This window comes from Schistocerca cancellata, chromosome 7 (assembly GCF_023864275.1).
Source record: "Schistocerca cancellata isolate TAMUIC-IGC-003103 chromosome 7, iqSchCanc2.1, whole genome shotgun sequence".
Lineage (NCBI taxonomy): Eukaryota > Metazoa > Arthropoda > Insecta > Orthoptera > Acrididae > Schistocerca > Schistocerca cancellata.
In genome coordinates, this window is record NC_064632.1 from 72,266,068 (window position 1) to 72,289,058 (window position 22,991).

Sequence of the window (22,991 nt, forward strand, 5' to 3'; positions counted from 1 at the left end):
GCTGTAAACAGAAACTGAATTCATCCGAAAAAATGACGTGTTGCCATTCGTGCACCCAGGTTCGTCGTTGAGTACACCATCGCAGGCGCTCCTGTCTGTGATGCAGCGTCAAAGGTAACCGCCGCCATGGTCTCCGAGCGATAGTTCATGCTGCTGCAAACGTCGTCGAACTGTTCGTGCAGATGGTTGTTGTCTTACAAACGCCCCATCTGTTGACTCAGGGGTCAGGACGTGGCTGCACGATCCGTTACAGCCATTCGGATAAGATGCCTGTCATCTCGACTGATAGTGATACGAGGCCGTTGGGATCCAGAACGGTGTTCCGTATTACCCTCCTGAACCCTCCGATTCCATATTCTGCAAACAGTCATTGGATCTCGACCAACGCGAGCAGCAATGTCGCGATACGATAAACCGGAATCGCGATACGCTACAATCCGACCTTTATCAAAGTTGGAAACGTGATGGTACTCATTTCTCCTCCTTACACGAGGCACCACAACAACGTTTCACCAGGCAACGCTGGTCAACTGCTGTTTGTGTATGAGAAATCGGTTAGAAACTTTCCTCATGTCAACACGTTGTAGGTGTCGCCACCGGCGCCCCCCTTGTGTGAATGCTCTGAAAAGCTAATCATTTGCATATCACAGCATCTTCTTCCTGTCGGTTAAATTTCGTGTCTGTGGCACGTCATCTTCGTGGTGTAGCAATTTTAATGGCCAGTAGTGTATATTGGATATATAATGGCTATTTTTTTCAACCTGAGATTGGTAGCTGCATTAAAACCACAGTGTAAATGTGGGGAATCTTTTCGGAGATATGGTGCATACTACCTCTACTCTCTGTCTTGCCAATCTATCGCTTCACGCCGCACTGCCGTACTTCTCAGTTCGAGCGCACAGTGAACATGTAAGGATGCCTACAACAACAGTGTCTCCCACCAAGTGTGAAATTCCTGTTGAGGGGTTTCGCCTGATTTCATGGAGCCAGTCATGTGTTTTCTCCTTCATGCCAATTATCGGACATTGGGACGTGTTAGACGACCCATCACACAGCACAGAATTGGCTCTCATCATCTTTGGTTTTCGTCTCTTCACTCAGATGTACAGCTGCCTATGAGGAGAATTTTGGCACGGACAGAAAACTGCATATCAGTGTAGGGAGTTGGCGTAAATCACTGATCGCTGCCTTGTATGGTGAGGGTATTGTAAAGTTGGTAGCATGCTACGACAAATATGTAAGTCGGACTGCCGACTATGTGGAGAAGTAGATGGAAGGTGTAGCAAAATTTTGCAGATAAAATATTTTTGAGTTTTGATTGTGGTTTCCATTTCACGATCGATCAAAGGTTAAAAAAATAGCATTCGTATCTACATACTGGAAAATCAATGTTGCAGCCAGCTCATGTTTGTTAAGGGCACTTGTCTAGTGTCCTGTCATTTTACTTATTTATTTATTTTACTTTGTCACATTACAGAGACTTTGCAGATGGGGAGAGCGACCGTTGTATGTCAATTTACTTGCTCACAACCCATTCTTTGGCTAATTTTCTCTATATGTGTTCATGTGTGAATCAACATGTGAATGATGATATATTATACTTGTCTCCACTTATCGGAGGGTGTAAGGTAATGGCTTTGCATTGCCAGTGTAACTGGGTTGTTGTAGTGGGTGATACAGGCAGCTTGTTGAACAGAACCAAGGCGAGAGCAGGGACAAAACACTCCCTGCGGAATGTTTGGTACTCTCCCTCCCAGGCTAACGAAAAGTTATCCCCACTCTTGACAACAAAGTTGATGGTCTTGTCTCTCCACTGTCACTGGCATTGTGGAAGGAGGGGTGAATGACTCTTAGCATACTAGTCGAAACGATAAAGGTAATGATTTTATTCAACTAGCTCCTAGTGGGTAATTAATCCATTTCATTCACCAATGGTGACTGTTTCGTTAAGTCATGAGCTCTTTTCATCTGCATATTTAAGCCAAATATGTGCTTTCTTCTCCGTGTACGATACATGTGAGATGGGTTTCATTATTTCGGTTGTAGACCCGACGGAAGTGTTCGTTTAGAACTATAGAACGTAGTATTTTCCCTTGCTTACGTGTTCCTCTTCTTCTTAAATTCCATGTCAGTGATTATTGTATAGTAATTTTCGGTCATTGCCTAGTACGTGTCCTTGTATTAATCTTTGTTCGACTCGGCACTTATCTTTATCACGTGCCCATAATGTCCATGGGATTGTAATATCATATTGCTTAAAGAATAGCTCACATTTCTGTAATTCAAGCGAATACTTGTGTTCTTTACAAATTCTCCATTATTTTCTCATTATTCCATATTTCTTGAAGTTACCTAATTCGGTCCTCAGCCAATCACATGTCCTCAGATGTACAGACAGAACTTATCTGTGTTGATTTAAAGATTGGTCGCAGTGTGCAGAATTTAACGAGTACCTGCTTCAAGGTGTATAATTTCCATTAATTATCATTTTACGTATCTTTTAAGACTTATTACAGATTGGGGGTTCGCTCTTTTCACGTGCTACACGACATGTGGCTAACTTAAAACTATGCTTTTTAGGGGTTAATCACGAACTACTGATTTGTACGACCATTTGCATGTATACTGAATTATGTGGAATTTTCTTAATTCTGAACTCGTCTGAGTAAGTCGATTTCTTGTGCGCCACCCCCACTGCGTTTCTGAGCTTCTGGGCCGTAATATACAGGATCTAAGTCACTTACTTGGTTGGTAGGTGCTACATTTTGAATGAACGTGTTTACCAATGCGTACGGGAGGCCCATTCTGATATCTTATTTTATGATTTTTATAGCAATTTGGACACTTACTGTTGATCTGAGTACAAAAGCCCGTGGCACAACCCTGTTGGTATGACATACTCTCTGAATTCAGAAATAGGATGAGCTCAAGGAGTAGATGGTGTAGTTTTTCTGTGTGAAACAGTAAATAAATGATTTTGAGTGTTTTCTTTCCTCTCTCTGTTGTACTTTCCCCGTAATACTAAGAGGAAGATTGACTGTTTTCGTATTTACGATTGCCTTGGTCACTGTAGAACGATTCTTAACGAATCATTCACGAGAAGTTTAATGTGTTTGATGAACCCCAAGAACGTCTTGAGGTGAACTATATGTTAGCACGTCACCCTCGTTGAGTAATAAATCTACAGTTCGTTTCCGTAATCTGTTTGTTCTGTGAAGTACACTAAAACTGCTCTGCCCTTATCCTCTTCCATTCCATGCCATCATTCGACAGCCATGCTGTATAAATTGCAAATTAAATCATTCGCATAATGAAAGAAAAGAAGGGATGATTCCAGAAACTTACACTCCTGGAAATGGAAAAAAGAACACATTGACACCGGTGTGTCAGACCCACCATACTTGCTCCGGACACTGCGAGAGGGCTGTACAAGCAATGATCACACGCACGGCACAGCGGACACACCAGGAACCGCGGTGTTGGCCGTCGAATGGCGCTAGCTGCGCAGCATTTGTGCACCGCCGCCGTCATTGTCAGCCAGTTTGCCGTGGCATACGGAGCTCCATCGCAGTCTTTAACACTGGTAGCATGCCGCGACAGCGTGGACGTGAACCATATGTGCAGTTGACGGACTTTGAGCGAGGGCGTATAGTGGGCATGCGGGAGGCCGGGTGGACGTACCGCCGAATTGCTCAACACGTGGGGCGTGAGGTCTCCACAGTACATCGATGTTGTCGCCAGTGGTCGGCGGAAGGTGCACGTGGGACTGGACCGCAGCGACGCACGGATGCACGCCAAGACCGTAGGATCCTACGCAGTGCCGTAGGGGACCGCACCGCCACTTCCCAGCAAATTAGGGACACTGTTGCTCCTGGGGTATCGGCGAGGACCATTCGCAACCGTCTCCATGAAGCTGGGCTACGGTCCCGCACACCGTTAGGCCGTCTTCCGCTCAAGCCCCAACATCGTGCAGCCCGCCTCCAGTGGTGTCGCGACAGGCGTGAATGGAGGGACGAATGGAGACGTGTCGTCTTCAGCGATGAGAGTCGCTTCTGCCTTGGTGCCAATGATGGTCGTATGCGTGTTTGGCGCCGTGCAGGTGAGCGCCACAATCAGGACTGCATACGACCGAGGCACACAGGGCCAACATCCGGCATCATGGTGTGGGGAGCGATCTCCTACATTGGCCGTACACCACTGGTGATCGTCGAGGGGACACTGAATAGTGCACGGTACATCCAAACCGTCATCGAACCCATCGTTCTACCATTCCTAGACCGGCAAGGGAACTTGCTGTTCCAACAGGACAATGCACGTCCGCATGTATCCCGTGCCACTCAACGTGCTCTAGAAGGTGTAATTCAACTACCCTGGCCAGCAAGATCTCCGGATCTGTCCCCCATTGAGCATGTTTGGGACTGGATGAAGCGTCGTCTCACGCGGTCTGCACGTCCAGCACGAACGCTGGTCCAACTGAGGCGCCAGGTGGAAATGGCATGGCAAGCCGTTCCACAGGACTACATCCAGCATCTCTACGATCGTCTCCATGGGAGAATAGCAGCCTGCATTGCTGCGAAAGGTGGATATACACTGTACTAGTGCCGACATTGTGCATGCTCTGTTGCCTGTGTCTATGTGCCTGTGGTTCTGTCAGTGTGATCATGTGATGTATCTGACCCCAGGAATGTGTCAATATAGTTTCCCCTTCCTGGGACAATGAATTCACGGTGTTCTTATTTCAATTTCCAGGAGTGTATTTACGTTTTCTCTTGCCCTTTAATTTTAATATGAAAAGTAGTAATAAAATGATTTAAGTGTCTGTACAGATCTTATGAATTAATAGTACTGATTAAGGGTTAATAACGTTAATACTGGCAGTACTTATACTACTGCTGCTTTCAATAACAATGATAATAATAATGACAATAGTAATAATAAAGATAGTGGCTGATGGAAAATTAATTTATAGGTCTACCAAATAGCTATCTTCTGATATAGCGAGTTCTGGGGAAGGAAAATCTTGAGAAATGAGGAAGATCTGGTTGGAAATAAGGGTGTAAAGGGCAACGAGTCCATACTGGGACAACTGTAGTCACTATTATTCCTTCAGTACGTATGTCATAAAATGAATGTTGAAACTGGAGATGTTATTCAGTCCTCTAATACAATGAGGAAGGTTATTCCGAAGTCGAGTTACTGCTACTGAAAAGGACTTAGGGAAAGTGGCTGGGTGATGAAGTGGTATAGAAAGGATTTTGATCTGATGGGGACGGGTGTCCACGACATGTAGTTCAGGCAAGAGCGTTAAGGTCACGGAGAGATGTGAGGACAGTGTATGTTGGTAAGACGGTAGAGAAGACAGAGGGCTTGGAAAGCTCTGCGCTTCACTGCATGCAGCCAGGGTAGCTCTGCACATGATGGTGAAATATGATCAAAGAGTCGAACGTTAGAGATAAATCGAACACAGCCGCTCATAACCAGTTCTAGGCGTCGCGAACATTCCTGAGAAAGTCCTTGCAGGGTAACATCACTCTAATCCATAATTGGAAGTGCAAGCGTTCCTACAAGTTTCTTTTTCAGGTCAAGAGGGAAAAGTTTTTCATGTTTTTATAGTGCATGGAGAGCTGCGGTGACTCCATGCACATTGTTGTTACGAGCTCAGTTTCATTTAGATTTTCATATATTATTACTTTTAGGCACTTTGGTGAGGTAGAAAAGTTAATGTTTGTCCCATTTAAGATTAAAAATCTTAGGGATTCCCAACCATTTAGGGTTAATGAGCATAGAATGACCAACCAGTCCCACTTGGGCTTTGGATGCGTTGAACTTTATATTCTGTGCCCATTTTCATAGTACTAAAATTCTCGATCTCGATCTCTGTCTTCAGGTTTTTTCGTTTTGCACATAGATACAACTGGAGGCCATCAGCATATTAGCGTATATGTCATATTTGCAGTAGGACAAAACTGATGCCACATTTTTCAAACAACTTATGGGAATTTGAGCCAGGGCCGGCCAGTGTGGCCGAGCGGTTCTAGGCGCTTCAGTCTGGAACCGCGCGATCGCTACGGTCGCAGGTTCGAATCCCCCCTCGGGTATGGATGTGTGTGATGTCCTTAAGTTAGTTAGGTTTAAGTAGTTCTAAGTTCTAGGAGACTGATGATGTTAGCGTCTCTACAGGTGTGAGCGGAACCATTGCACTGCACTTCACGAGAAATTTAAGCTGCTACGTTTGACTGTGTGAAAAGCTAAGAACCATATTGTCTGGTAGTCAAGATTCAGGTAAAATACGACTAATCCATGTACACTCCTGGAAATGGAAAAAAGAACACATTGACACCGGTGTGTCAGACCCACCATACTTCCTCCGGACACTGCGAGAGGGCTGTACAAGCAATGATCACACGCACGGCACAGCGGACACACCAGGAACCGCGGTGTTGGCCGTCGAATGGCGCTAGCTGCGCAGCATTTGTGCACCGCCGCCGTCAGTGTCAGCCAGTTTGCCGTGGCATACGGAGCTCCATCGCAGTCTTTAACACTGGTAGCATGCCGCGACAGCGTGGACGTGAACCGTATGAGCAGTTGACGGACTTTGAGCGAGGGCGTATAGTGGGCATGCGGGAGGCCGGGTGGACGTACCGCCGAATTGCTCAACACGTGGGGCGTGAGGTCTCCACAGTACATCGATGTTGTCGCCAGTGGTCGGCGGAAGGTGCACGTGCCCGTCGACCTGGGACCGGACCGCAGCGACGCACGGATGCACGCCAAGACCGTAGGATCCTACGCAGTGCCGTAGGGGACCGCACCGCCACTTCCCAGCAAATTAGGGACACTGTTGCTCCTGGGGTATCGGCGAGGACCATTCGCAACCGTCTCCATGAAGCTGGGCTACGGTCCCGCACACCGTTAGGCCGTCTTCCGCTCACGCCCCAACATCGTGCAGCCCGCCTCCAGTGGTGTCGCGACAGGCGTGAATGGAGGGACGAATGGAGACGTGTCGTCTTCAGCGATGAGAGTCGCTTCTGCCTTGGTGCCAATGATGGCCGTATGCGTGTTTGGCGCCGTGCAGGTGAGCGCCACAATCAGGACTGCATACGACCGAGGCACACAGGGCCAACACCATGGTGTGGGGAGCGATCTCCTACACTGGCCGTACACCACTGGTGATCGTCGAGGGGACACTGAATAGTGCACGGTACATCCAAACCGTCATCGAACCCATCGTTCTACCATTCCTAGACCGGCAAGGGAACTTGCTGTTCCAACAGGACAATGCACGTCCGCATGTATCCCGTGCCACCCAACGTGCTCTAGAAGGTGTAAGTCAACTACCCTGGCCAGCAAGATCTCCGGATCTGTCCCCCATTGAGCATGTTTGGGACTGGATGAAGCGTCGTCTCACGCGGTCTGCACGTCCAGCACGAACGCTGGTCCAACTGAGGCGCCAGGTGGAAATGGCATGGCAAGCCGTTCCACAGGACTACATCCAGCATCTCTACGATCGTCTCCATGGGAGAATAGCAGCCTGCATTGCTGCGAAAGGTGGATATACACTGTACTAGTGCCGACATTGTGCATGCTCTGTTGCCTGTGTCTATGTGCCTGTGGTTCTGTCACTGTGATCATGTGATGTATCTGACCCCAGGAATGTGTCAATAAAGTTTCCCCTTCCTGGGACAATGAATTCACGGTGTTCTTATTTCAATTTCCAGGAGTGTATTATCCATCCCACGTATGAGTTTTGCCAATAACTGCATCAGATATAGATATTTAACATTCATATCACCTCCTTGCTATTTCGTTAACCCTTATCAAGGGTAATTTCTTTTCATGGGCCTTTCATGTTGTGCATTCATCATCCATTTCAGTGTATATTGATTTTTAACTACGGCTTTGCTCGCATATACGACGGCACAGGTATTTCCTACATCGTCGACGAAAGGGTCGTTAGAGACGAAGCATAAACTCGGGTTTTTGAAGAATGGGAAAGGAAATTTCGTGTGTTTTTTCAAAGAAACCATCCTGTCGGCGATTTGAACGACCATCCTCCTAGGGTTGGAACTTTAATAGTGGCAACCATTTATTTACAGCTCGTACAAAATAGATAAGCGTTTCAAAGTTTTACTGACCTTCAAAGTAGTCACCAGCATTACGTATAACCCGTTGCCAGCGATGTGTAAGTCGTAGGATACTCTTAGCAGTGTCAGTTGTGTTGACAGTTCGAGCGGCGCGGTCTGTTGCCCGACGAATTTGTAGCAGTTCTGAAGCGAATGCCGTGAAGTGTTGTTAGAAATAGAGTTGAATTCACGAGGGCTTAAGTCAGGGGAGTGCTGTAGGTGGTATAGCACTTAGCAGCCCCATCAATCAAACAGATCAGTAACAGAATGAGATTCTCACTCTGCAGCGGAGTGTGCGCTGATATGAAACTTCCTGGCAGATTAAAACTGTGTGCCCGACCGAGACTCTAACAGTTTTAATCTGCCAGGAAGTTTCATATCAGCGCACACTCCGCTGCAGAGTGAGAATCTCATTCTGGAAACATCCCTAGGCTGTGGCTAAGGCATGTCTCCGCAGTATCCTTTCTTTCAGGAGTGCTAGTTCTGCAAGGTTCGCAGAAGAGCTTCTGTAAAGTTTGGAAGGTAGGAGACGAGATACTGGCAGAATTAAAGCTGTGAGTACCGGGCGTGAGTCGTGCTTCGGTGGCTCAGATGGTAGAGCACTTGCACGCGAAAGGCAAAGGTCCCGAGTTCGAGTATCGGTCGGGCACACAGTTTTAATCTGCCAGGAAGTTTCAGATCAGTAACAGTTTGCACTTTACGTGCTTGAGCATTGTCCTGCAAAATGATGGTCAGGTCCTGCAGAAAGTTTCATCACTTCTGTCTCTATGCTGTTCGTTTTTGGAACACAACCTACGACCAGCTTAGAGACAGAAGTGATAGCACTTTCTGCAGGACCTGACCGTCATTTTGCAGGACAATGCTCAATCACGTACAGTGAAAGCTGTTACTGATTTGTTTGACTGATGGGGCTGCTAAGTGCTATACCACCTACCGCACTCCCCTGACTTAAGCCCTCGTGAGCTTATCTCGATTTCTAAACTGAAGGAAACACTTCACGGCATTCGCTTCAGAACTGCTACAATTTCTTCGGGCAAGAGACCGCGCCGCCCGAACTGTGAACACAACTGGCACTGCTAAGAGTATCCTACAACTTACATATCTCTGGCAAAGGGTTATACACAATGCTGGTGACTATTCTGAAGGTCAGTAAAACTTTGAAACACGTATCTATTTTGTACGAGTTGTAAATAAAGAGTTGCCGCTATTAAAGTTCCAAAACTCGTATAAAGGAGTCCTGTGTGTTACCACTGCGTCGACTCAGAGATTAGAGCAGTGTCGTCCGAACTGATACTGCCGTCGTATGATATTACGCTGATGAACCATAACATAATGTGACCACTGTCCACCGCGAGACTGAATGGGACCTGGTGGCACTGCGGCCACGTGACATAGTAAGGAAAGTATACAGAATCTCCCATAAATGCTGCGACTAACTTCGAGGGATTCTGAAGGGTATCCTGAGGAACAAATCAAAGGCAGGAACCCATGTCCGGAAACGTCACCCAGCGACGCTACAGAGCATTGATGTTACAGGCGCTGGTACCTGCCTCTAGGCCATCCTTCCGGCAGCAAACATGACTTGGTACGCTGACGGACCATAGAGGGGACGTCTCGGAATGTTGTTTCCTATTCAGTAATCGCAGCCGATCGTCACCATCGCAAATGGAGAAGATGGAGCTAGCTGCTGCGTTGTTTCCTATGGCTGCGATGCTCCATTGCCCCAGGGGATGACTGTTTAGGACACGGGTTTCCATCCACAGTTTATTTTTCTCCTGCAGCTCTCTAAAACCTCCATTTTTCGGTATACAGAAGAGAAATACACTTCAGATGGAGACCTGTGTCCGAAACTGTCATACAACAAGGCAACAGAGCATTGCATTCATAGAAGACGTGGCCTATTTATGCAGCAGCTAGCTCCACCGCCTCCACTGGCGAACGTTGCAATCAGTCACGATAACTGAAAAACGCCTGCAGTTCGTCAGGATACAGAGCCACGTTTGCTGCCTAAGGGTTGGGCTAGCGGTACGCACCAGCGCCTATAATTTCAACTCTCTGTAAAGTCGTTGGATGACGTTTCCGGACATACACTCCTGGAAATGGAAAAAAGAACACATTGACACCGGTGTGTCAGACCCACCATACTTGCTCCGGACACTGCGAGAGGGCTGTACAAGCAATGATCACACGCACGGCCCAGCGGACACACCAGGAACCGCGGTGTTGGCCGTCGAATGGCGCTAGCTGCGCAGCATTTGTGCACCGCCGCCGTCAGTGTCAGCCAGTTTGCCGTGGCATACGGAGCTCCATCGCAGTCTTTAACACTGGTAGCATGCCGCGACAGCGTGGACGTGAACCGTATGGGCAGTTGACGAACTTTGAGCGAGGGCGTATAGTGGGCATGCGGGAGGCCGGGTGGACGTACCGCCGAATTGCTCAACACGTGGGGCGTGAGGTCTCCACAGTACATCGATGTTGTCGCCAGTGGTCGGCGGAAGGTGCACGTGCCCGTCGACCTGGGACCGGACCGCAGCGACGCACGGATGCACGCCAAGACCGTAGGATCCTACGCAGTGCCGTAGGGGACCGCACCGCCACTTCCCAGCAAATTAGGGACACTGTTGCTCCTGGGGTATCGGCGAGGACCATTCGCAACCGTCTCCATGAAGCTGGGCTACGGTCCCGCACACCGTTAGGCCGTCTTCCGCTCACGCCCCAACATCGTGCAGCCCGCCTCCAGTGGTGTCGCGACAGGCGTGAATGGAGGGACGAATGGAGACGTGTCGTCTTCAGCGATGAGAGTCGCTTCTGCCTTGGTGCCAATGATGGTCGTATGCGTGTTTGGCGCCGTGCAGGTGAGCGCCACAATCAGGACTGCATACGACCGAGGCACACAGGGCCAACACCCAGCATCATGGTGTGGGGATCGATCTCCAACACTGGCCGTATACCACTGGTGATCGTCGAGGGGACACTGAATAGTGCACGGTACATCCAAACCGTCATCGAACCCATCGTTCTACCATTCCTAGACCGGCAAGGGAACTTGCTGTTCCAACAGGACAATGCACGTCCGCATGTATCCCGTGCCACCCAACGTGCTCTAGAAGGTGTAAGTCAACTACCCTGGCCAGCAAGATCTTCGGATCTGTCCCCCATTGAGCATGTTTGGGACTGGATGAAGCGTCGTCTCACGCGGTCTGCACGTCCAACACGAACGCTGGTCCAACTGAGGCGCCAGGTGGAAATGGCATGGCAAGCCGTTCCACAGGACTACATCCAGCACCTCTACGATCGTCTCCATGGGAGAGTAGCAGCCTGCATTGCTGCGAAAGGTGGATATACACTGTACTAGTGCCGACATTGTGCATGCTCTGTTGCCTGTGTCTATGTGCCTGTGGTTCTGTCAGTGTGATCATGTGATGTATCTGACCCCAGGAATGTGTCAATAAAGTTTCCCCTTCCTGGGACAATGAATTCACGGTGTTCTTATTTCAATTTCCAGGAGTGTAGATTCCTGTCCTCGATGTGTTTCTTAAGATACCCTTGACAATTCCTCTAAGTATTTCTCAAGAATTGTGGAACAACCTGTATACGTGTGGCAGAGATGAATGGGGAATCATTTTAGGGCCAATACGGGCAGAAGATAGAGAAATACACAGACGAAAGTGACTTTGGTGGAGGTCAGATTGTTATGGCCCTCCGCCTGGGAACGAGCACCTCGGAAACGGAGAAATCGGACACTCGTTCACATGCTACTGTCGCGAGCATCTTCGGAAAGTGGTTGAAGGACGGTTAAAAACAAGTAGGTGAAAAGGTGTTGATGTCAACGCCTCATCACATAATGTGGAAATTGGGGGTTTACTGTCTCTGGTAAGCAAGGTAAACAGCAATCTGTGGCAGATATGACGACATAGTGCAATGGTGACGAAGGTACAAGTATTTTGTAGAACACCGTTCAACGTACACTCTTTGACATAAAACTTGACCGGCGGCCGGCCGCTTCAGAGGCTAAATCCGCGCCGATCGCGACATGGGACAAAGAAACTGGCCAACTCGCTAATTCTCTAAGTCCGGTTATCTGCACAATCTGGCAACACTGTAGACTGCGGCACTTCCTGGAGGAAAACTTGTCCCAAGATAGAGAGACTCTAGGCTGATTACGCCTGTGGTCTAGTGGTAGCGTGCGTTGTTTCTGTTCATAATGTCAGTGGATCGAGAGCAGCTGGCATAAAATATTTTTATAGCCTCTTCTGTCTGAATGCTGAAGACGTGAATGTAATGGTAGCGCAGATTCAATCTATTTCGCTTTGTGACACACCGATATCAAAATTTTATCTAGTAACGATTTTGCGGCAGATTTCCTGCAGACTGTCCTCCTCTGGACGCCGTATGCGGCAAAGCTCCGGGATCCATTTGCTGGCTACTGGCAGCGGCCGTGGCGACAGCAGCGGCGCTGCACTCCCCCGTTCTTTATCGAAAGCGCCTGCTACCGCTCATCGCTTTTGATGATTTGAAACGCTTTATTATTAAATGTTGCTCCACAGAAAATTTCTACAATTTCCATTCACGCTCAAAAGCATAGGAGACAGACGCCCTGATTAGTAGGCGGGTAATCGGCAAGAGCTGAGTATGGCCCGAAATTAATTTTATAGACTGGGACGAAATTAAACCACCTCACTACATTCGATGAATTTATAAATGCTTCATACCTCGTTTCTTTTCCTTTCAAACTTAATTATTTGTGCAACTTTTGGTCAATGATTGGATGTTTTCGTCAAGCCAGAGTGAGCGTCTGTGGTGTAAAATGTATTACAGTTCTTGTTTCATTCCTTATGGTAAGTCTATGCGATAAACTGTGTGAATACCTTGCAATGCATGCTCTGTAGCAGTGAAGGCACACTGCACATTTGGAGTTCCATGTATGGGTTCATGAAGTATTTATTGTTGATCGGAAGTGATAGTTAAGGTCATCAGATTTAATCCAGATAAATTTGTCGTTTTGAAGGTTTCAGAGAACGGAAAGGAATTGCTAACGCCGGTGTTAGAAAACGTCTACAGTTAAATGCTATTGCAAAAATTTAGAAGATGTGAACTATATTAATGAACATGTGCACTTCATAAACAACCTTCTGACATGTTAGACCTATATGACGAACAAAGCTCAAATTTATATCGTTGACAGTCGGTTTGAATCTTTTCAGGACCAATTTTACAGTGAAGCACCTTGGAATTTGCAAAGCAGAAATCCATGATATTAACTTAATTTACTAAGTCGAAATCGGACGAAGATTGATGTTTAAAGGCATTCTTCAGATTTCGCATAAGAAATGTTTACTAGCAGTTTGCAACTCCATTAATTAAAATGGAAAATAAAATGTTTTAGTCAGCGGCTTCTACCGTGATTCGAACTTATAGTACAAGCACTGCAACTCACAAGGGAACCTCTGAGCTAACGACACACTGGCGGCCAGAGGCGGACTATAGTCACTGCGATGTTGCCTGAGCCTCAAAACGCAACCTTAAACACAGAAACATAGGAGGTGGAGATTACTGTTTTAACGTCCCGTCGACAACGATGTCATTAGAGACGGATCACAAGCTCGGATTAGGGAAGGATGGGGAAGGAAATCGGCCGTGCCCTTCCTAAGGAACCATCCCGGCATTTGCCTGAAGCGATTTAGGGAAATCATTGAAAACCTAAATCAGGATGGCCGGGCGCGGGATTGCACCATCGTCCTCCCGAATGCACACACAAACAGGTGTTACTTATGTGAAGAACGCCGTTCTTGGAGTCCAGAAATTAAATATACTTTCTAATTGTGTCATCTTGCAGCGGATTATATCGTACGAGTCTTCGATGTGGAAAACGAATGTTAAGTGAATTTAGCGAGGTAACGCCGACCTACACCCGGAAGTAAATGCACTATCAGAGTGTTGACAAATACTTGCTACGACGCTGCCATTTCTCGGCTCTCAGACGAGGCAGCTCTTCAGCGAAATGCTTGCCGTGATTCTCCGATACGGTTCTTCAGAGTGGAGACGCGCGCGCACGTTTGGTTTTTATGCGGCGTTCTCCCCTGGTGGTTTCTGACGTCGCCTTGTGGGCTATGTATACATATGAGACATTCAATTATCATTAATCCAGAATGATACAAGTTTCAGCTTCCGGCGTGGAAGAAGGCTGTTGACGCCGACATTATATCATTTCAACGTAGGGAAAGCAAAACGGATCATTCAATGTTTCTCATTCAACATAAAGCATGTGAGATAAATTTCCGTAACGTTCATAATCATCTAAAAATACAAACGAAGTAAAAATACACCGGAATCTTATTCGAATTGAATATAATGTAAGATACCAAATGCTTTGCACCTCGATGTCGAATTTGTCCACTTGCAATCGTTTGCAGCATGCACATAGATTGTCATGATTACCACGAGAATGAAGAAATATGTTGGTAAGGATGGAAGCAAGAAGAGACGCAGTCAACAAATATTCTATTCCTCATGGCATTCATTTCATTTGACACGTAAGAAGAGGTAAAGCGGGAATTTACTTTCGTTAACACGAAAGATATGCCGCACATATTGATAACGAGGAAGTCTGCGTCTTCATACGTTTCCTCCTTGAAATCTGTATGCTCTATTATATACTAAGTAGCCCGATCATTGTTTCAGTAATGTGACCCTCTTGTTTGACCCCGTAACGATGAACAGATTCCAAATGCATGTCTCTGCGTGAAAGTAGCTGTTCGAACCCTTCCTGGGTTGTTTTTTGTGTTTTATTGCTTGGAATTCCTGAAGCAGACCACTGTGCCTTCCCCCCTCGTGGGTTAGGTCTCAAAACTAAACCGCTTTGTGTCCAATGGCATAATTTATTCATACAGCATCAGCATAAGACTCTTGCGAGTGAGAGAATGACAATAACAATCGTAACAAGAACAAGCAAATAATGAATGATGTTTATTCCAACGCAGAAAGAGAATGGCTTTAAATATAAAAATCTATATCTATATCCATATCTATTGATCTTTGAGTTGGCACAATGAAAATATATTCTTAGCATTTAGTTACTGAATTTAGTTCTGGATGTTTGCAGAGAAAAGGAAAAGTCGGTACTTCTCGCTAGTGTAATATAATGTGAACCAGCAACTACCCTTTCCTTAGAACACGACTCAAGCAGGTCCTCAAGTAGGCACTGCTGCACTCTGTTCCCTGACATTGCTCTGATGACGGTTAATGCAGATAGTTCCGATTATGAAATACAAAACGTATTGCAGGTTAGTTCCTAGGATAGTAACATTAAATTTGCGTTGTAGACGGCACATGAACGTGACGACTATCCATATTACTCATCAATATAAAAAGACAATATTTTGGGAATTTAACAGGATTACTCAAAATGAATTCTGAAATTGGGTGACTGACCGCACAGGTGCTAAACGTCGTCAAGAGTATACGATGTCCTAATCGCATTAGGAATATGAAGATCGTCTTCGACAGCTCGCAACTTTCACATTGCTATCCCCACCCTACTCCAGACAGCTCTCGGTGGAGTTGCACTACGTTGCCGATGTTATGGAAGGCCTTCAAACCGACAACAGACCACATACTGAAAAATACAAGCGAATTCTCTTGCAGCGTAAGCTCATTGTAACTAATCTAAAAATTATTGGAGAGGAACATTGTCCTATTCAAAAAAGTAAAATGTTACACACTGTTGACGTCAAACGGACATTATCTATGTCCTGTCTTGTGTCCTACTCATCTATAATATCAAGTGTACTATGAAAATGATTATATATAATGGATTATAAGGTAATGCATTGATACCAGATGGTGGGGGCCGGCCGATGTGGCCGTGCGGTTCTAGGCGCTTCATTCTGGAACCGCGTGACCGCTACGGTCGCAGGTTCGAATCCTGTCTCGGGCATGGATGTGTGTGATGTCCTTAGGTTAGTTAGGTTTAAGTAGTTCTAAGTTCTAGGGGACTGATGACCTTAGAAGTTAAGTCCCATGGTGCTCAGAGCCATTTGAACTATTTAACACAAAATGACATTAAAAATTTAAGTTATTCACAAGCAGCTAGTTGAGAATATGTATGAACATTAAATGACACGACGAACCGTCATGTTCTGCATATGGATTCAAACCCAGCTCATGCAGACTAAGCAAAGATTTCGTGACTGACGGAAACTAACAGTCATTCCTGATTAGGCATACAGAGAGTGATATACCTCGATTTTAGACAGTATCAGTTAGCAAATATCAACTTTAAATTGCATAACGCAAACATTTTTAACAGACGCGAATTCCTACCCAGCATCTATTGTCCCTGTTAACGAACTACGAGAGATGTTAAATATTGCTTCTTCACAAGTAACTTACTTGAAATGCCGTGAGGTAAAGCTGTGTGTTGGACACGGATTCGAACCCGGAACCTAATCGGATTGCTATCGAAGCACAGTCAAATGTGACATATCGGAATTTCGCGGCAGTAACTAGATGTTATAACTGAAATGACGAGACGAAAAATTAATTTTTTCCTTCCCAGGACTCCAACCCGGCACCTATCGCTGTTATATTCTAGAGAAAACTAACGTTAAAAATGGGTTTGTTGCACCAGCAGTGACATGTGAGCATGTTTGAACTGAAATAATATGACGAAGAGTTCAGCGCTCACTGGGAATAGAGCCCCACACATATCGTTGTTGACTACACACAAAGAGACGTCAGCTACCGAATTTTTCTCCACCAGCTGCTCAGAATAGCATCTTGAACTTACAGTCATCTCGCAAATAGTTCTGTGTCTCACTGGAAGTTAAAAACGTCAGATATCGTTAGTGTGACAGCGAATGAAAATACATTAAAAATCAAAATTATTATCCACCAGCAGACAGGTGTTCTCATGCTAGAGCTTGATAATACATAATTAAATCTTTAGTGCCGGGCCAGGATTCGATCCCATTCACGCATAATATGTGAAGGTGTTGAGGAATCTGCAGTTTTGAACAAACAACAAATTGTAGCCGAGCTGTATTGCCACGAAGGGATCAAATTCCGCGTTAAGGGCGGTCTGAGTTGCATTCCCAGTTCAGAACCAATTTTATCGACATACAGAAGCTCAAATAAAAGATGGAATAAGTGTCCTGTGACCATACATAGCGTTTGTGTCGTCACTTGAAATAAATAACTAGTATAAGAAAGGTTACTGGTGGTAGAGTTTCTACATGTCGCCACTCCAGACTTTATTGTGGTTCAACCTACCGTCTACTTGGTAAAGAAGGAATATCATCTTTAATGTGAATTTTCTGACCACGCAGCCATTATATCTCCTTCACTTGGTGTAGCCAGGAGAGAATGGAATCTGTCTCTCCCTATCTAAAATCATTGACAGAAGTGGGAATCGAACCCAGACCATAGGTATAACAACCTACCATCCGTCCAACAGACCACGAAATCCTCTTCTCTGCGAGTCATTTTTCTATCGTAACGCAGTTGTGCCACACTGGATGAGAATTCTGACACACAGGCTCCCTGTAGTAATTTGCAGCATGTTCAGTAAATTCATTTGCTTGGTTGACCGAATCACCATGAACTAGCTGCCTCGGCTACCCAGTGCATACATTCGACTATTTTGTAATCACAGAAATAAAATCACGTTACTGCCACCTACACACAACTGCCAACATTGTAGGATGCAGAAGTTTAAATAAGAAGTGTTCCTTTTCACTTGAGCTATTCTATTCCGCTATCTGTTACTAGAAAACGTCGTTCAGTCCAAAAGAAAAGCTGTAACTGTTTGTCTCTCAGAAGTCAAGACATGGCCATATGCATAATCTCACAGTGCTGTGGAATCCAAAAGTTCTGAAGGAATAGTTGCCGAGCTCTGGAGCTGTTGTAGTTCCGTGTCAGCTTGTAGCATAGATAAGATGTCGCGAGTTCGAATACATTCAGTGCTACATTTTTTAAAACGCAATTCTGCTCTCTGCTGAAGTTATCAATCTAATGGAACTTTGAACAAATTCCCTTCACGTCTCAACCCAAAGTAGTCGCATGTGGAAAAAGGACTAACTACTGTGACATTTTGTCCTATTCAGGTTTAATAGACAGCAGGCAGCAGATGCATCTCGAAGATGTGCAGGGAGAGCGCATCGTGCCATAATATGTCAGAAAAGTATTTTCTACATTAGCCGTCGTGTGGTAGTGATATTTTATTCTTCTTCAAACTTTGATTGACAGCTTTAACTCAGAACAAATTTTCTACATGCATGTAATCAATAAACTGCATGTGCATTGTCAGACTGTCATAGGTAACATCAGAGAATTCGCATATATCGTTGATGATTAATTTCTCTCTCATGTTTACTATTGTTTTAACAACACTAAAGGAAACCTTACGAAAATTGTGCACTGTATTATAAGAAATGAAATAAAACTAACGATGATAACCTTACGACGAAAGTATCTGTACACAAGCATGCCTCTATCGACACGAATTAGTAAAATACTACTCACTTAGATTTTGATAGGGTCTGTGTTTAATTGGTATGCTGTGGCATACTCAAGAGGTATGCAAATGTGGCATTTCATAAATATAGTTACGTATTCCTAGAAACCCAAAATTCGCTTGTCAGCAGCGGTAAGAGGCGTTACCTGTTGTGCAGCATTGTAAGTTTTTCAACATTGCACTATGAGCTGAAAGCATTTTCTTGCGATTTCCGTATTGATGTTTGATCTGACTGCTTGTAGCTCTTTCACAGAAGGGATAAAAACGTTTCAGTCAGTGAGACTGGAACTGCGAACCGTAACAGACGCTGTTTCACAGGTCAGCACGTTACCACAGAGCTGGCGAGAGGGTATGGGTCTCAGTTTCCTATTACGACGGCAATAGTAACTACAACTCGTAAACCGCTATTTAAAGGTCGAGATTAGTTGCGATTTCCACCTGCAACGACTTTCTTGGGCTGAAAACCGTAAATTTTCAATCTTTTGTTACCCTTCAAGCTATAATAACTCAGATTATTCAATGGAAATGACAGGTAAAATCAAGTGAACTTTGAGGCTTAATTCCGTGCACACCAGGAAGTAACTCGTCGATCACAGAGTTGCCAAACATACGTTGCCTTGTTGCCAAATCTCAGTTACAGTACCAGCAGGAAGAAGACGAACCGATGTGATCCTACAGCGGTCTGGGAAGTGACCATAGCTGGTGTCTCCAAGTCGCGGCTGCTACGGCCTGGAATACGTAATGCGTCTGATTCGCTTTCTGTAACTAGGTTTAGGGACTGGAGCGTAGTTACTAATAATACTCAGAACTGACTGCAAACTGAGCATCATAAATCAGTAACTCTCATTGTTGTTTTTATATTTCTTTCGTAAGTGCACTCAAAACTAAGAAAGTCATTCACAGGCGTTTTCCTGCCTCGCCGATAGTCGAGCAGAACATACAAATAAAAATAAAAAAGAATGTGTGTGTGTGTGTGTGTGTGTGTGAGAGAGAGAGAGAGAGAGAGAGAAATAAAAAGCAATGAGAGAGTGTGTAAAAAATTGTTGTAAAGAAATTGAATCATGGTATTTAAAGAAATCTTTCATTAAAATGACACGTTCCACATCATTACGAAATGTCGTATTCATGATCTATGGAACAAGAGTTAATCTAATGTAATGTAATCTAATCTAATCACATCATATTGATTATTAGCCATGAAGAGTCATGAACTACCGAAAGTTTTGCCAATACCAGTAACCAAATCTAAACTTGAAAATAAAAGACGACAATTTTTGTAATAAACCGTGACTCCTATCAAGACCCTTTCATCCCTGTTATCTAACCACGAAAGATGTCTGATATACCTCCATTCTGAAGTAACAAAGTGTGCATGCATTTAAAGATGAAGTGCATGATGTGAAGTTCTGTGATGGAGATACGAACCCAACACGTAATCCGATTGTTAACTAAGAAAAATCAAATGTTACGTATCGGTTTTTCTTACGAGCCGCTAGGTGTCTGAATCTAAAATAAGGATACAACCTTTTGTGCCTAAGCGACAATCGAACTGCACACCTACCGCGCATCCACGAATATAGCTTAAGTATCAGTTGCTTACTCATGAACAGTAAGATGTGTGCGTGTTTGACCAGAAATAACGACACCTGTTGCGATTGTTGGCAACACATGAACAGACATTGAAATTGCGCGTTAATTTTCACTAGCAGGTGGGTGTGCACTTGATAAAGCTAGAAATGAAATTATGAATATTTTTGTACTGGATCAGGTTTCAGACCCACATACTTACCTTTGGAAGAGAGCTAGAGAAGATTGCAGTCTTGGGAAAAGGAACGAAATGACTGAACTATACTGTTCCGAGAGATTCAGATCCTCGAAAGAGGAGATACGAATTCGAATCACAGTCCAGCACCAAATTTTTAAACGTCTCTAGTTCAATCAAGTACAAGTAAAATAAGAGCCCTGTCCCTTTAAATGGCTATCGGTTCATCAAATAAAATAAAATTTTCTAATGTAAGTAAGTTTACTGGCGACTGTATTTCTGTTTACCATGACTTCCGCTTTGTCATTTCCCAACGAAAACTGGCTCTGCTCAGTTGGTTATGAAGGAACGTGATGTTTAATGCAGATTCTGGATTATAACGTCTTTCTCTTGAGGTTACCAGAGGTAAAATAAATCTGTTTGTGCCTCTTAAAAGTAAATGCCTGAACCCACGCATTGCACCTGTGATAGCTCGTTTCACCAGACCATTGTGGCCACATTACCCAGCCCCAGGAGTGTGCTGTAATGGATGATGTGCTTAGCTTACAAAATTAGTCACGGTGGAAAAAATGCGAGTCTATTAAATGGTCAAGTAGAAGCAAGCTTCTGACGCAGAGATTATGCTATTCTCATGTCAGCAGGATGTAAAGACTCTTCTAGGCATCATAGGCTGGATGTGAAGCCATTTTGATTTTTCACAAATCCAGCAAATTTCTTAGTTCGAGAAAATCCACTGTGAAGTGTGAAGTTGCCGGATAATTCGATTATTACTGTTATTATTAATATCATTTTATTCGTACCGCTGATGGAACACGACCGTAGTCTTGAGGTAAAACGCGAGACCAGCTAATATGACGTCTGGCGACCGAAAGCACATATCGACAGAATTTTTATCGCCCCTTTCCTCTCGGTGCTGAAGCTATGAGTGTAATTCAAGCGAATCTACAATATCATATTAGCTGGTCTCGCGTTTAACCTCAAGACTACGGTCGTAGTCTAGAGTAATGTACTAAGACTGGTGTCAAGACTTCCTCTGGGAAGTGCCGCAGTCTACATGTTGCTAGATCGAGCATATTGCCAGACATAGAATTCTGAGAGGAGCATGACTGTATTGTCCACCTTACGTGAACGACTTGGCGGTCAATTTTTTGGTCTGAGACTGTATCTACAACACATATTGCTCGCTTAAGACCCAGAAGAATTTAAAAAAAAAGTAGTTTATGAGAGCAACGTTAACCATAGCGTTCGAAGTATTCATAGTATTGTATACGTGTGTGTAAACGCCTTCCAGTGACCACTCAAGAAAGACAAGGATACACAGTCTAGCTTCAATATTATAAATACGCCTCAGTTTGTGGATGAACTCAGACTTAAGTTGATAATAATTTTGAAAATATAGCAGCACTGTACCCATTGGTGTTAAACTCGTTTTCAACCAATGATTCCCACAGCTACAGGGATACTACTTGTGATACCTCTTAGACAAAATACTTAAGCAGTGTTATCAGACGAAAAGATCAACCTGACACAAACTGTGGGAAGTTTGTTTTACAACCTTCGTACCTGGATATTCAGCTTTTTCCTATTTGAGATATCTGTGAACGTTGCTGCTTAAGACGATTTAAGCAGAAAATAAATTCCCTCAGCTTCGACAATGTTTAAAGAAATCGTCTTATCGGCACTAAATCGTGATTTGTGATTTGTTTACCGGCTGTACTCTTCCGTATTTTGCCGGTTGGAAGGCGAAAGCTTATTGACAAATTTCACACAGAAATTACTGTTACAGTGTACTTATGGAGCCAAATGAGTCAATTGCGTATTTTCCGGTGAGAAAGAGCACTGGCAAACAGTCTTCGCTACATTAGGTTATTTAAACTGGTGTCACTCTGAGCTAGAATTTATGGTCAGCGACTAAGTGTAAGGTCAACGTTTCGGATGCGAGTTTTGCGACTGTGAAATACTTTTATACATTATAGAAGCGAATATTAAATGTGCACTAATATTGCGAAAATTTTGTACTTGGACAGCTTAGAATGAAAATACTTCTGTTTATTGCAAAGGGAAACAATAGATTTTCTAAAACACTGTCTGTCATACACTACTTGAAACAGGTCATGTCGACCAAATCATGTGGAAGAACTAACAGCAACGTATATCGGAAGGCAGTAAGATCTCTTGCCTTTTGGTTTGTCAGTACTCGATAGCCACTTCTAGGCGAAAGTAAATGAAGAAAGGCAGTGCGTTTTTGTTACCAAGTAACGTCTTCGTCAATTACTTTAGTTTTAATGTAATCTACGAGTAATTGCTGGTGTTTGATATTAACATGAAAAGGATTCCGTAGACAGGGAAAGAACCTGTTCTTGGGAAACTACTTCTATAGTGACCAAAAGATACTAAATGATGTTCAAGCACTTGTGTTACAGCAGCAGTATGAATAAAATGATATTAATAATAACAGTAATATTCGAATTATCCGGCAACTTCACACTTCACAGTGGATTTTCTCGAACTAAGAAATTTGCTGAATTTGTGAAAAATCAAAATGGCTTCACATCCAGCCTATGATGCCTAGAAGAGTCTTTACATCCTGCTGACA

General features: G+C 44.4%; 1 protein-coding gene across 2 annotated transcripts in view; it reads left to right on the forward strand.

The window, feature by feature from the left end:
• Positions 1–22,991, forward strand: part of LOC126092605 (endoglucanase A-like) — a 201,957-nt gene that overhangs the window by 125,728 nt on the left and 53,238 nt on the right. The gene's annotated exons all lie outside the window — the stretch shown is intronic.